Genomic DNA, 12,830 nt, shown 5'->3' with positions numbered 1-12,830 from the left:
TCAGACCCCATATGTTTCAGCAGTTCTGTTTACTCCTGCAGGGATCCACCTAGATAGGTGGGGACAGGGGCGGGGTGAGTTGTGAGAGGTGGCCCAGAACAATGGCGGTGCCCACCGCCACAGCCAGTCCTGCTTCCACAGCTCCCTCCCCTTTGCCCGAACTAGTTGGGCTGCAAATCAGTGTCTGAGGACCACAATTCTCAGAACAGCAAATATTCTGTTCTTTTGAGCTGACACCGCCACTGTTCCACTTCTAGCACTGGGCAGGTGGGGGCGGGACGATCTCTGGGAGGGTAAGGAGGGGGCGGCTAGTCTCAGTACCTAAGTTTTCTGTTCTCTGCTCGGCAGTGAGGGCTTAAACCACCGTTTTCAGCCTTCTTCCCTCGGTCTTTTCTCCGAGGTCTCTGCCATGAGCGTTGTGTTCAGCCGTGATATATGCTGTCCCTTCAGCCCTGTGGGCCATAAACGGAGCCCCAGCAGTCTGAGTTCTTCCCTCTCCCATAGCTGCGGTAGCTCCAGGATGCAGCGAGCGCGGAGCACTGAGCTAGGTCTGCGTCCTGCGCCCGCGCGGCTCCGGCTCCATACTGCTCCCTTCCCCCCTCCCCCCACTCACGCGATTCTCCCACTTTAGGCGAATTCACTAGTGGGTATGTTCGTCTTGCCTGTCTGTTGTGCAGGGAGTCCTTTGTGGAGTGATAGTTGTTAGATTTGTTGTAAATTGCAGGGGAGATTTACAGAGGCTAACCTCACTCCGCCATTTTGATGATGTCTGAGTTTTTTGTGTGTGTGGAAGATTTTATTGGGGGAGGGGAACAGGACTTTACTGGGGAACAAACAGTGTGTCCTTCCAGGATTTTATCCAAGTCAAGATGTTGTCCTTTCAATCGTAGTTGTGGAGGGTGCAGCTCAGCTCCAGGTCCAGTTTCTGTTGCTAGTTGCAGGGAGCGCAGCCCACCATCCCTTGCAGTAGTCCAACCCGCAACCTTGTTTTTGAAAGGACTGCACTCCAACCAACTGAGCCTTCTGGGAGCTCAGCGGCAGCTCAGCTCAAGGTGCCGTGTTCAATCTTAGTTGCAGGGGGCGCTGCCCACCATCCCTTGGGGGATTTGAGGAGTCCAACTGGCAACCTTGTGGTTGAGAGCCCACTGGCCCATGTGGGAATTGAACTGGCAGGCTTCGGCATTAGGAACATGGAGCACGAACCGCCTGAGGCACCGGCCGGCCCCTAACTTCTACTTCTTAATCGCTTCACCCTTTTCACCCTTTCCCCAGCCCCCTCCCATATGGCAACCATCAGTTTGCTTTCCGTATCTATGAGTCTGTATCTCTTTTCTGTTCATTTATTTGTTCTTTAAAGTGCATAGATTAACGAAGTTGTATGGTGTTTGTCTTCCAATTTGACTGATTTCACATAGCATAATAACCTCTAGATCCATCAGTGATGTCCAAAATGGTAGGATATCATTTTTTATGGCCGAGTAATATTTCATTGTATACATGTATCACCTCTTCTTTATGCAATCGTCTATTGATGGGCATTTCTGTTGCTTCCATATCTTGACTATAGTGGAAAGCACTGCAGTGAACATTGCGGTGCATATATCTGTTCAATTAGTGTTTTGTGTGTCTTCGGAAAAATACCCAGAAGTGGAATTGCTGAGTCGTAAGGCAGTTCTTTTCAATTTCAGGGACCTCCAAAATTTTTCCATACTAGCTGCACCAATTTGCAATCCTACCAACAATGCATGAAGGTTCCCTTTTCTCCACATCCTCAGGAATACTTGTCATTAGTTGATTTATTGATGGTAGCCATTCTGACAGCTGTGAGGTGGTAGCTCATTGCAGTTTTAATTTCAATTTATCTGAGGATTCTGGATGTTGAGTATGTTTTCATTTGTCTATTGGCTGTATGTATGTCCTCTTTGGAGAGATCTCTATTCAACTCCTCTACCTAATTTTTTTTGGATTGTTTGTTTTTTGGTGTTGAGTCATATGAGTTCTTTATACCTTTTGGATTTATCTCATCAGATGTATCATTAGCAGATATCTTCTCCAATTCAGTAGGCTGTCTTTTCATTTTGTTGATTGTTTCCTTCGCTGTGCAAAAACTTTTTAGTTTGATGTAGTCCCATTTGTTTATGTTTTTCTCTTGTTTCCCTTGCACTAGGAGATATATCAGGAAAAATATTACTAAGAGCAATGTCAGAGGGTTTACTGCCTATGTTTTCTTCCAGGATTTTATTGTTTCGGGTATGACATTTAGGTCTTTAATCCATTTTTAGTTTTTCTCTTGAATGTGATGTAAGAAGAGGTCTAGTTTCATTGTTTTTGCATGTATCTGTCCTATTTTCCCAACACTGATTATTGAAGAGACTGTCTTTAACCCACGGTATATCCTTGCCTCCTCTGTCATAGACAAAATGACCGTATAGGTGTGGGTTTATTTCGGGGCTCTCTGTTGTGTGCCATTGATCTACGTGTCTGTTTTTATGCCAGAACCATGATGATTTGATTAGCATAGCCTTGTAGTATAGTTTGATATCAAGTAGTGTGATACCTCCAACTTTGTTCTTCTTTCTCATGATTGCTCTGAGTATTCGTGATGTTTTGTGGCTCCACATAAATTTTAGGATTATTTCTTCTACTTCTGTGAAAAATGTCTTTGGTATTTTGATAGGGATTGCGTTGAATCTGTAGATTGCTTTACGTAGTATGGACATTTTAGCAATGCCAATTCTTGCTAAGCGTGAGCACGGTATATGCTTCTGTTTATTTGTATCTTCATCAGTTTCTTTCATCAATGCCTTATAGTTTTCTGAGTATAGGTGTTTTACCTCCTTGGTTAAGTAACTCCTAGGAATTGTTTTCATGCAATGTAAATGGGATTATTTTCTTAATTTCTCTTTCCGATAGTTCATTATTGGTATATAGAAATGCAGCCAGCTACTAAATATTAATTTTGTATCCGGGTACTTTTCTGAATTCATTTATCTGTTGGGAGTTGTTTCTCAGAGGAACAATTTATTTTATTGTAAATAAATTGTACTTCAATAAAAAAAGGAACCAAAATAAAACAACTTAACCTACACATGGAGACCTGTGCAGCTGCATAATTATAGACCTTGATGAATTGTCACAAGTTGGAAAGACCAGATAACCAGCATCCACATGCCAGGTCATTTCTGCCTTGAGCACCCCAGGCAGCCACTATCCTGATATGTGTCGGTACAGACTACATGTCTCTATTGTTGTACTTACATAAATAGTATCATTTATCATGTTCTCTTGTATCTGGGTTTTTCTGTTGTTGGCAGTTTTTTTATTATGGATTCAATTTCATCAGTAGTAATGGGTCTGTTCACGTTTTCTGTTTCTTCTTGATTCAGTCTCATCCGATTGTATGTTTGTAGGAAATTAACCATTTCTTCCACATTGTCCAACTTTTTGGCATATACCTGTTGGTAGTATTTTGTTATGATTCTTTGTATTTTTGCGGTGTCAGTTGTCACATTTCCTCTTTCATTTCTGATTTTATTCATATGAGTCCTGTCTCATTTTTACATGAATGAGTCCGGCTAAATTTTGTCAATTATTATTTTTATATACATATTTTCAAAGATTCAGCTCTTGGTTTCATTGATCTTTTGTATGGACTTTCTTTTTTAAATCCATGTAATTTATTTATGCTGTGCTCTTTATTACTTTCTTCCTTCTACTTACTTTGGGCTTTCTTTCTTGTTCTTTTCCTAGTTCCTTTAGTTGTAAGGGTAGATTGTATATTTGAGACTTCTCTTGTTTCATGAGGTGGGACTCTATTGCTATGAACTTCTCTCTTAGAACTCCTTTCACTGTGTTACATAGATTTGTTGTCATTTTCATTTGTCTGAACGTATCTTTCGATTTCTTCCTTGATATCACTATCAGCCCATTCATTTTTTAGTAGCATGTTATGTAGCCTCCATGTGTTTGTATGTTTTTCAGTGTTTTTCTTGTAATTTATTTCTAGTTTCATACCACTGTGGCCAGAGAAGATGGTTGATCTGATTTCAGTCTTCTTTAATTTATTGAGACATGTCTTGTGGCCTAACCTGTGTTCTATCTTGGCGAATGTTCCGTGAGCAGTTCAAAAGAATTTATTTTCTGCTGCTTTGGTGTGAAATGCTCTAAAAATGTCAATTAAATCCATGTGGTCTAATGTGTCATGGAAGGCTGCTGTTTCTTGTCAATTTCTGTGTGGATCATCTGTCCATTGATGTCATGGGGTTTAAAGTCCACTATGATGAGTGTATTACTATCTCACCATTTATGTCCCTCAATATAAGTTTTATGTATTTAGATGCTCGTATGTTAGGTGCATAAATGTTTCTAAGGGTTCTGTCATCTTGTTGGATTCCTCCCTTTATGATTATAAAGTCTGACTTTGTCTGTATCGTTGCCTTTGTTTTAAAATCTATTTTGTCTGATACAAGCATTGCTTCCCCAGCTTTTTATTTCATTTCCATTTGCATGAAATGTCTTTTTCTATCCCTTTACTTTCAGTCTGTTTGCGTCTTTCGATTTCAAGTGGGTCTCTTGTAGACATCATATATATGAGACTTGTTTTCTTATCCATTGAGCTACCCTATGTCTTTTGATTGGTACATTTAATCCATTTACATTTAAAGTAATTATTGATAGGTACATGGCTATTGCAATTTTATTATTCATATTTTATCTTCTTTTGTTTGTTTGTTTACTTCTTCTCCCATATCTTCTCAAAGAAGTCCCTTAACATTTCTTGTAATACTGTTTGGTGGTGATGGACTCCTTCAGCTTTTTCTGGTATGGAAACGGGGGTCATTGTAGTAGTGAATTGGAGGCACCCAAAGGTCACATTTAAGGAGGTACACGTAGTACACTGTGCCTGTAACCACCTGAGGAGGCAGTGAGCGATAGGTGCTATAGATAGAGTTATCTATCACATGTAACTTGATTTTGCTTTTCCCTCATGTAGACGACTGACTGCTGAAGATCCTGTCCAACTCGAAATGTGTGTCAACTCATGTATCGACCAGTTTGCCCTGTTGGTTTGGATCATGCAGCGCTTTGGGCCCCCATCTTACTCAACGTCTATCCCAGGAGGAGGGGCCTAGGCCTAACCTAGAGTACCTTCCCAGGCAGTGCATCCTTCCCTAGGGCACTGATTCCTGCCGTAGTTGTTCCTTTGTACTGGGGTCCTAATTGTTTGCTAGTGAGGCCTCAGGCATTCTCAACTCTACTGTTTCCCCTTTGCTGGAAGAGAGGGGTCCTAATTGTTTGTTACAGCAGAAAATAAAACTGAACTGTTATTGTGCACCTGAGTTTATTGCAAGTGGCTGCGCCTCCTCATTTTCCTGCCTTCATGTACGGTTTGGATGGGTGGTCTGGCATTCAGCTATTCTAGTAGTACAGGCAATTGAGAACAGTTTAGGAAAAGGAAGAAAATTGACTGTGTGCTGTCATCCAGCATTAACAGCTATCTTCATATTGGAATACTTTTTTCGTTTTACACTTACATTGATACATTAAATGCATAGCAGTAATACATAAGGTCTACTTTTTACAAGTTCAGAATGAATTTTAGTCAGCTATGTTTATTTAACAAGTGAGCTTTCCCTCTTTCTCAAAAGTTTGTAAATACATGTAATTGGATGTATAAAAGTACTATAATGCAATTGTTGACCATTTTTCCCTATTATAAGTCATGAATAAATGGAAATCTCCTGTATGATTTTGCCTAAATGTTTATTTCCTCAACACAGATTCCAAAATGTGGAATTACTGAGTTAAAAATTTCTGTTTCTGTTTATTTTTTGGGCTGTTATTCTAGTGTACACAATAGTTATTCAGAAAGTGTGCCCTCCCAAAAGAATTCTAGTTTGCCCACCTACTTATACCAGTAAGTCCGATTCCTGCCAGAATAAAAGGCTTAGTTTGCCTGCGAAGATAAAACAACCCAGAAACACTAGAATTGGAACTTTGTGGCTTACTAACCTTTCAGCTCAATGAAGAAAAGTGTTGAGACTACTGGTTCAGCATTTGTGGGGAGGAGTCAACTCCCTCTAACATAACTTGTTTCCTTGGCAAACTCACTTATGCTTTTAGTAGCTCTATGGAGGATGACGTCAGATTTTGTACGTACAAGATCAGGTTGTCTGCACAGTCGGCCGTTGCACGTTTTCCTTTCCCATTGGAGGCCTATTTGTGATCGATTTATCTCTTCATACTGGGATTGAATTTTCTTACTGCTCTGCACACCTGATAATTTTAGATTGGATGCCACACATTGTGTAATTCTACCTTGGGTGATACTAGTGTTCCCAAATATAATTCTAGACCTTTGTTCTGGGATTCTGGCAAACTACGTGAAAACAGTTTCATTCTATTAGATTAAGGAATAATCTTTTCTACTCTTATTCTTTTGGAATATTGGAATTGGATTTTAAATTAGATGAAATGTCGGCACCACAGTGGCAGACATCTGTTGCTTTTGTCACCCAGCATCCATTGCCCTTCCCCTGGTACCAGTATCCTTATTTCCTCCGTGACATGTGCTTTTCCCCTCCCCTCAGCATTTATGCTTCTGATGGGGTTGACTGCACCTCTGATTCCACGGGTGAGCGTGTGTCTCAGGCCTGACCAATCAGAGCACTGCTTTCCTCCAGCCAAGGTGATCCTATCCAACCAGTGACACTTTTGGGTTTCAGGGGTGCAGGCAGCCACTGAATCCGGGACTGGAGCTTAAATAGGGGCTTTAAAGGAAGAAAAAAAGAATGAGAATCTACTTCATCTGTCTACCCCATCTCAGGAGACCGCCTCCCCTTCTTCTTTCCCTCAAGGACCCTTGTCATGACTCTCGGGAAGACAGCAGCAGCATAATACATGGGAGAAACACTTTGGGGAAGGCTGATGCAAGAGAGAGCCAAACAAAGGAGGAACCTCTGGGGCCCTCAAGGAATGAGACCTCAGATGATAGGAAAGTTTGGCAGGTAGAGTGGGGCCCATTTCCCAGGTGAATTCAATGTTTCAGGCAAGAGGTGATTTAGTTTCTAGGTTAGAAGGTAACTGAAGAGAGGCTACGAAGTCACTCCAAGGGCCTCCCTGAGGCCCCTGTAACAGTTCTACCATAGTCAGCTGAGCAGCAGGTCTACCTGACAAAGTTACTGTTCTCATGTCTATTGATATTTGCTACCTGGGCTTTAAACATCAGTGCCCATGAGCTCGGTTGCATGAGTCCGTTGTTCAATCTGATGAAAGTTGTCTGGACTGCTAAGCTGTGGAGCTACAGCTGGACTTCTGAACCGGCCCAACTGAGGACAGACCCTGGGGCACGGTGATCACACTGGTTCTCTCCGTGGGCACCTGTCAGACTTCTGACCAGGTCTGCTCAGGCCTCCCTTCTCGCCATGAGTCAAACTTGTCTAAACCTGGATGACAATCATTCCACTCATTCTTCAAGACAGAAGTCAAGTTGACGCTTAAGGACTTGACTTAGAATTATAAAATACTGGGGCTGGAAGGAGCCATTAAGAACACCTCATCTGAGGCTTGAATTTCTTCTACCACAAGCCTTGCTAAATGTTCCCACCGTCTGTGACCGAAAGGACTTCATGACATTGGTCTTTCTCTCCCTTTTCCTTTCTGCACCTTGGAATGAAACAGACTAAGTTCACTTAGTCTCAACCATGCCTTTGCATAACCAACAGGCTCCCCCACAGCTCAGCGTCTTTTCTCAGCCTTCATGTACCTCTGGCTTTGACTGAAACCCAGCCATCTCCTGAGGACATCACTGGCCCACTGGAGAAAGATGCTGCTCACGTCCTTCAGGGTGGGGAGGGGAGGTTGGCATTCTCCTCGCTTCCCATCTGGGTTCTGGTCATCTGAGCCCCGATGTCACCCCTCTTTTCTCTTTCCCGCCTTCCACAAAAACACCAAGTTTTATTTGTCTCTACCTGTGGGTTAAATTGTCAAGGAGGGAAGTCTGTCGTCAGTGCTCAGTCATGAGCCAGGCCTTGGACCCAATGTCTGTGGAACTGCCGACCTGCCAGTCTGATCCCCAGCTCTGCTGGACTCCACCTCCCTCTCTACTCACACCTGCCTCCTCCCTTTCTTCCTCCCTCCCTACCATCAGACAACCCTCAAGGACCCATGTACACATATCGCTTTCAAAACTGGTTGATTTTATTGTCACCATCAGTGTACCTTTCGGGGTGAGATCCAGTCTCTCTGGACTGGCTGTTTCTGCACAGCCTGCCCAGGAGACACAGAGGGTGGTTGCAGCTCTCTGGGCTCTACTACGCATAGGCCATTGCTGGCAGAAGCCACGTTGTCTGTGCTCTCTGGTTTTGGGCTGCCTTATTGGGATTCGTCTTTATATACCCTCTGCGGTATCAGAGTGATGCCTGGGGCTTTCTGTTTTCTTTGATTTCGTTGAACTCGGTGGAAGAGCTACTTTGATGTTCTCCACTGTCTTCCTTGACTGGTAGGGAAAGAGAATGAGTCCATCAGGACATCAGTTTGGAGGCAGTGGATGGAAGATGCATGGGAAGGAGGGATCTATACAGGGGTGTGGGCTGAGGAGGGGCCTTGTGCCAGACAAGGACAGGCAGGAGTCTTGGCAGTGGGGTAGGACGGAAAGAAAAGGAGAACCGTGGGTACTGTGGTGACCATTTCACTGGCTTTGGTGTTGGGTGTACAGGGGGTCTTCTGTTTAATTCTGTCTTTGCTGCTTGTGGTTCGTTGCTCTGAATCTGTGCCGGGCTCCTGCGTGAGCAGAGAGAAGAATCCAGAAACACTAGAATAAGAATTTTGTGCTTTACTGGCTTTGTTTCAGATCAGAAAAGGAAAGTGCTGGGATAACTTGTTAAGAGTTCTGTGGGGAGAGGGGGCAGTGTAGTGTAGCCTTGGAAAAATATAATTCTGAACAAAATCATCTGTGTGCAGGTGTATGCTACACACTTTACCTACATCATGATATATAGCTCTCACAACAACGCTGTGAGTTACGTGCTACTATTATTATACCTTTTTTAGGTGAAGAGTTGAGGCTCAGACAAGCCAAGTAATTTTCTCAAGGTCACTCAGCTAGGAAGTGGCAGAGGCTGGATTTGAATCTAGGTCTATATCATTCAAGCACTCACTCTCTTAGCCACGATATCACACTAACCTCAGCACTGCCATCCGGAGACACGAGGAGCCTGGGATAGTGCTTTTCCTTCTGATGGCTCCAGGGAACATCCACGTGACTAATGAAAATGCAGGAATGGACAAACGTAAGAAAAGTGGAGGAGAAGAGACGGTTGATTAGAAACGCAACACTGCCTCTCCTCTGGCTTTCCTGTAGTCCCTGGTCCTTTGGCATCTTGAAAGCTCATGTGACCCTCCTTGAAATGGATGTACAATGGAGGTACTGTTTCCCTGCCCCCTCCGTGTCTCCTCAACTACGAGGAGGGCTCTTCTCAGGTATTTTGGTGGCCAAGAACTTTTAAAAAATAGAACAAAATCTTCTGCCAACCCAGAAAACGACTCCACAAAGTTGAAGAAAAACAGCGTTTATCATTGAGTAACCATTGCACCAGAATGTGACGTACATCACAGGCAACGTGCTAAGAGATTCCAAGGACAAAGACATCTCACAGTTTTGCATAGGAAGCAGATAGAACTCATTACATGTTCTCAAGGTATATATAACTGGTCCTCAAATAAGAGGACTTGACACTGCCGGGTGTCACATATAGTTCATCTGAAATTTACCAGGTAACTGGGCTGACCATATGTATTAGTTCATTAGTGTTTTGCACTGAAATTTTGTGTTCTTCCCACACCCCAAATTCAAATATTGAAGCCCTAAACCCCAGTGCAGTTGTCTTTAGAGATGTGGCCTTTTAGGACACAATTAAGGTTAAATGAGGTCATGAGAATGGGGCCGTGGTCCTGTAAGATTAGTGTCCTTACAAGAAGACATCAGACATCAGAGCTCGCCCACACTCTGATCTCTCTCTCTCTCTCTCTCTCTCTCTCTCTCTCTCTCTCTCTCTCTGTCTCTCTCCCTTCCCATCTCTCTCTCTGTCTCTCTCTCTGTCTCCCCCTTCCTCTCTCTCTCTCTCTGCATTCCTCTCTCTCTCTCTCTCTCTCCCCTCTCTTTTCTCCTCTGACACTCGGTCCTCACCCCGTTCCCTCCCTTGCCTACCTTATCATTCCCATTGTTTCCTAAAATAACGGAATCACCCAACCTAAATCAGCAGGGAAAACAAATATGCAAGAATAAACACAGCGGGAAAGAAAGAATTACAAATTGCCAGTTATAAAATTAGTCATTGGGATGTAAAGCACAGCATAAGGAACACAGTCAATAATATTGTAATAACTATGTATGGTGTCAGACGGGTGCTAGATTTATCGAGGTGATCATTTCATAAGTTACATAAATGTCTAATCACTATGTTGTACACCTGAAACTCATATAATATTGTCTGTCAGCTGGAACTGAAAAATAAATTTACAGAAATATATAAACATTAAGAAAATCCCAGATGGGGATTTATAATTAGGTGTTGGGACACTTAACTAAAACTGTGTAGGAAAAACAAAGTCACATCCCAATGTCCTTTATCACCGAACTAAAGTCCCAGTAGGTTAACCGTACTAAAGGATCTTGTGAGTGAACAGTTTTCTAATTTTGTTGTGGGTAGAGCTTTTCATAGGACACAAAATCCAGAAGCAACAGTAAAAAGAAAAGATGGATGAGTTGAAAACATTTACATTTTTAAACGTATGTGTAGAAAAGGACCGTGAACCATGTGAAAAAGAAGCATTGACAAGGAAAAGTATTTTCCAGTTATGATAAAGGTGTGATATTCTAAACATGTAAACAACACTTACCAAACAATAAGAAAAATATCACTGTCACAAATAGAAAACAGTGAAAGGACATGAATGGACGTTTCTCAGAAGACGAGATGCCCCTGGGCAAATGTCACACACATTACTGTTCAATTACTTTGAAGTCAAAAGGAAAGTGGGACAACACTGAGATATGATTTTGGTTACTCTCTGTATTTGGTTTTACAAACACGTAAAAGGTCGAACCTACTCTCTTTGAGGTGGGATGTAGGAAAACGGTCACTTTCATACACAATTGGTTAGAGTTCGAATCGGAGAAAACTTTTTGGGGGGCAGTTTGGTGATATGTGTCAAATAATTTTCAAAAGGCTTACCCTTCAACCTAACAAGTCCCCTTCTACAAAAGTAGTACACAAAAACAACTGTGCCGGGATATTTATTCCAGCACTGGTTATAACCCTGAAAAAATGAGAAACAGTATAAAGGCCTATACATAGGGGACTGGTTCAAATAGTTGTAGACAGATATGCGTGGATTATTATACAACCCACTGCCGACACCCTGCCTCCTATGTGTTAGGGTAGAAAAGCTTTAGAAGCACAAACAGGTATGGGAGGCCATCAGAATGGAGCTCCTCCGAAGGAGAGAAGGCAGCGGGAGCATCAGCACTGGAGGGAGATACAGCCGCTACCAGGCCTGTTCCCACTGAAGAGGGGGAGGAGGACACGGTCCCTGGAGGGTGAAAGTCAGCTGAGCTGGTGGACCCTGAGGCCCAGGGTCTGGTGAACAGTGTGTGCCCTGCACTATGGGTTCAAACAGACACAAGAACCTATCAAAGAAAAGGACAGGTTTGCCGGAACCAGCCCTCCCAAACCGGGGGTGTCCATCCTGACACCCACAGCTGAGTCCCCAATGCCGAGTCCACCCCACCACATGTCATCTCGTGTTACCTGGGCTTGGCATGTTGAGGTCCATGAGCTTGGTCACAGGAGTCGGTTGCTCAGAGTCTGACTAATCCTGTCTGGGTGCCTCACACACAGCTTGACTCCAGACCTGGCACAACGGAGGACCAGCCCATGGGTCCCAGCGACTTCACCAGGTGTCCCCTCCCCAACACCCTGTCGGGGCTCCTCCCCGATCTTGGCAAGCTTTGCACCAGCCTCCCTCGCTCCTACCCCTTGTGCTACTCACATCTGCCAGCAGGGCCTTCTTACTGAGATACACACCTGGACGCTCAGCCTTGGCATACGTTGGCCAGGGCCCCTCGGCCAGGGCCATCCAGAAAGCCCAGCTCCATCGGCTATGCAAGGAACACAAGACCGCTCCTTCTCATGGCCATGGTTTCCCAGGACAGACGCCAAGGCTTCATTGCTTCCCAACTCCTGCATATCTGACAACTCCTTACCGTCCCAGTTGTGTCACATTCAGTGTGAAACTCCCTAACACTTAGTCCCCATCTGTTCAAGGACAGAGAAGGAGAGACTGGCGCAGGCAGGGAGTGCTCTAGGCCAAGGGAATGGTATTAGACAAGACCTGGGTAAGAGATCGTGCTCCGATGCAGGGGCATGTGATTGTGAGTGTGCTAGGCAGGCACTGTTCCAGGAACTAGTGACATTGCAGGGGCAATGAGTAACACAGGGTGTCGAGAGGCAGGATGCAAGTCTAAATAGTGGGTCCAGGAGAGGATCTCTGAGACAGTGATGTTTGAGTGCCTGAAGGGAGTCAGGAAGTGAGCCAGCTGGAAACCCAGGCTAAGAGACTTCCAGACAGGTAAGAGCCAGTGCAAAGACCCTGAGGCAGGAGGGGACCTGGTACTGTAGAAAGGGTGAGAGGGTCATCCGTTTGTTCAAAAGGTTATCCTTCCCCCATTGAATTATGTTGACATCTCGGTTGACAATCCAGTGACCCTGTATGTGTGGGGCTGCTTGTGGACTTCGAATCCTGTCCCATGCATCTACGTGTCCACCCTG

This window comes from Rhinolophus sinicus, chromosome 18, assembly GCF_057876585.1.
Source record: "Rhinolophus sinicus isolate RSI-liver-muscle chromosome 18, RSI-T2T, whole genome shotgun sequence".
NCBI lineage: Eukaryota > Metazoa > Chordata > Mammalia > Chiroptera > Rhinolophidae > Rhinolophus > Rhinolophus sinicus.
This window is presented reverse-complemented; position numbering follows the sequence as displayed.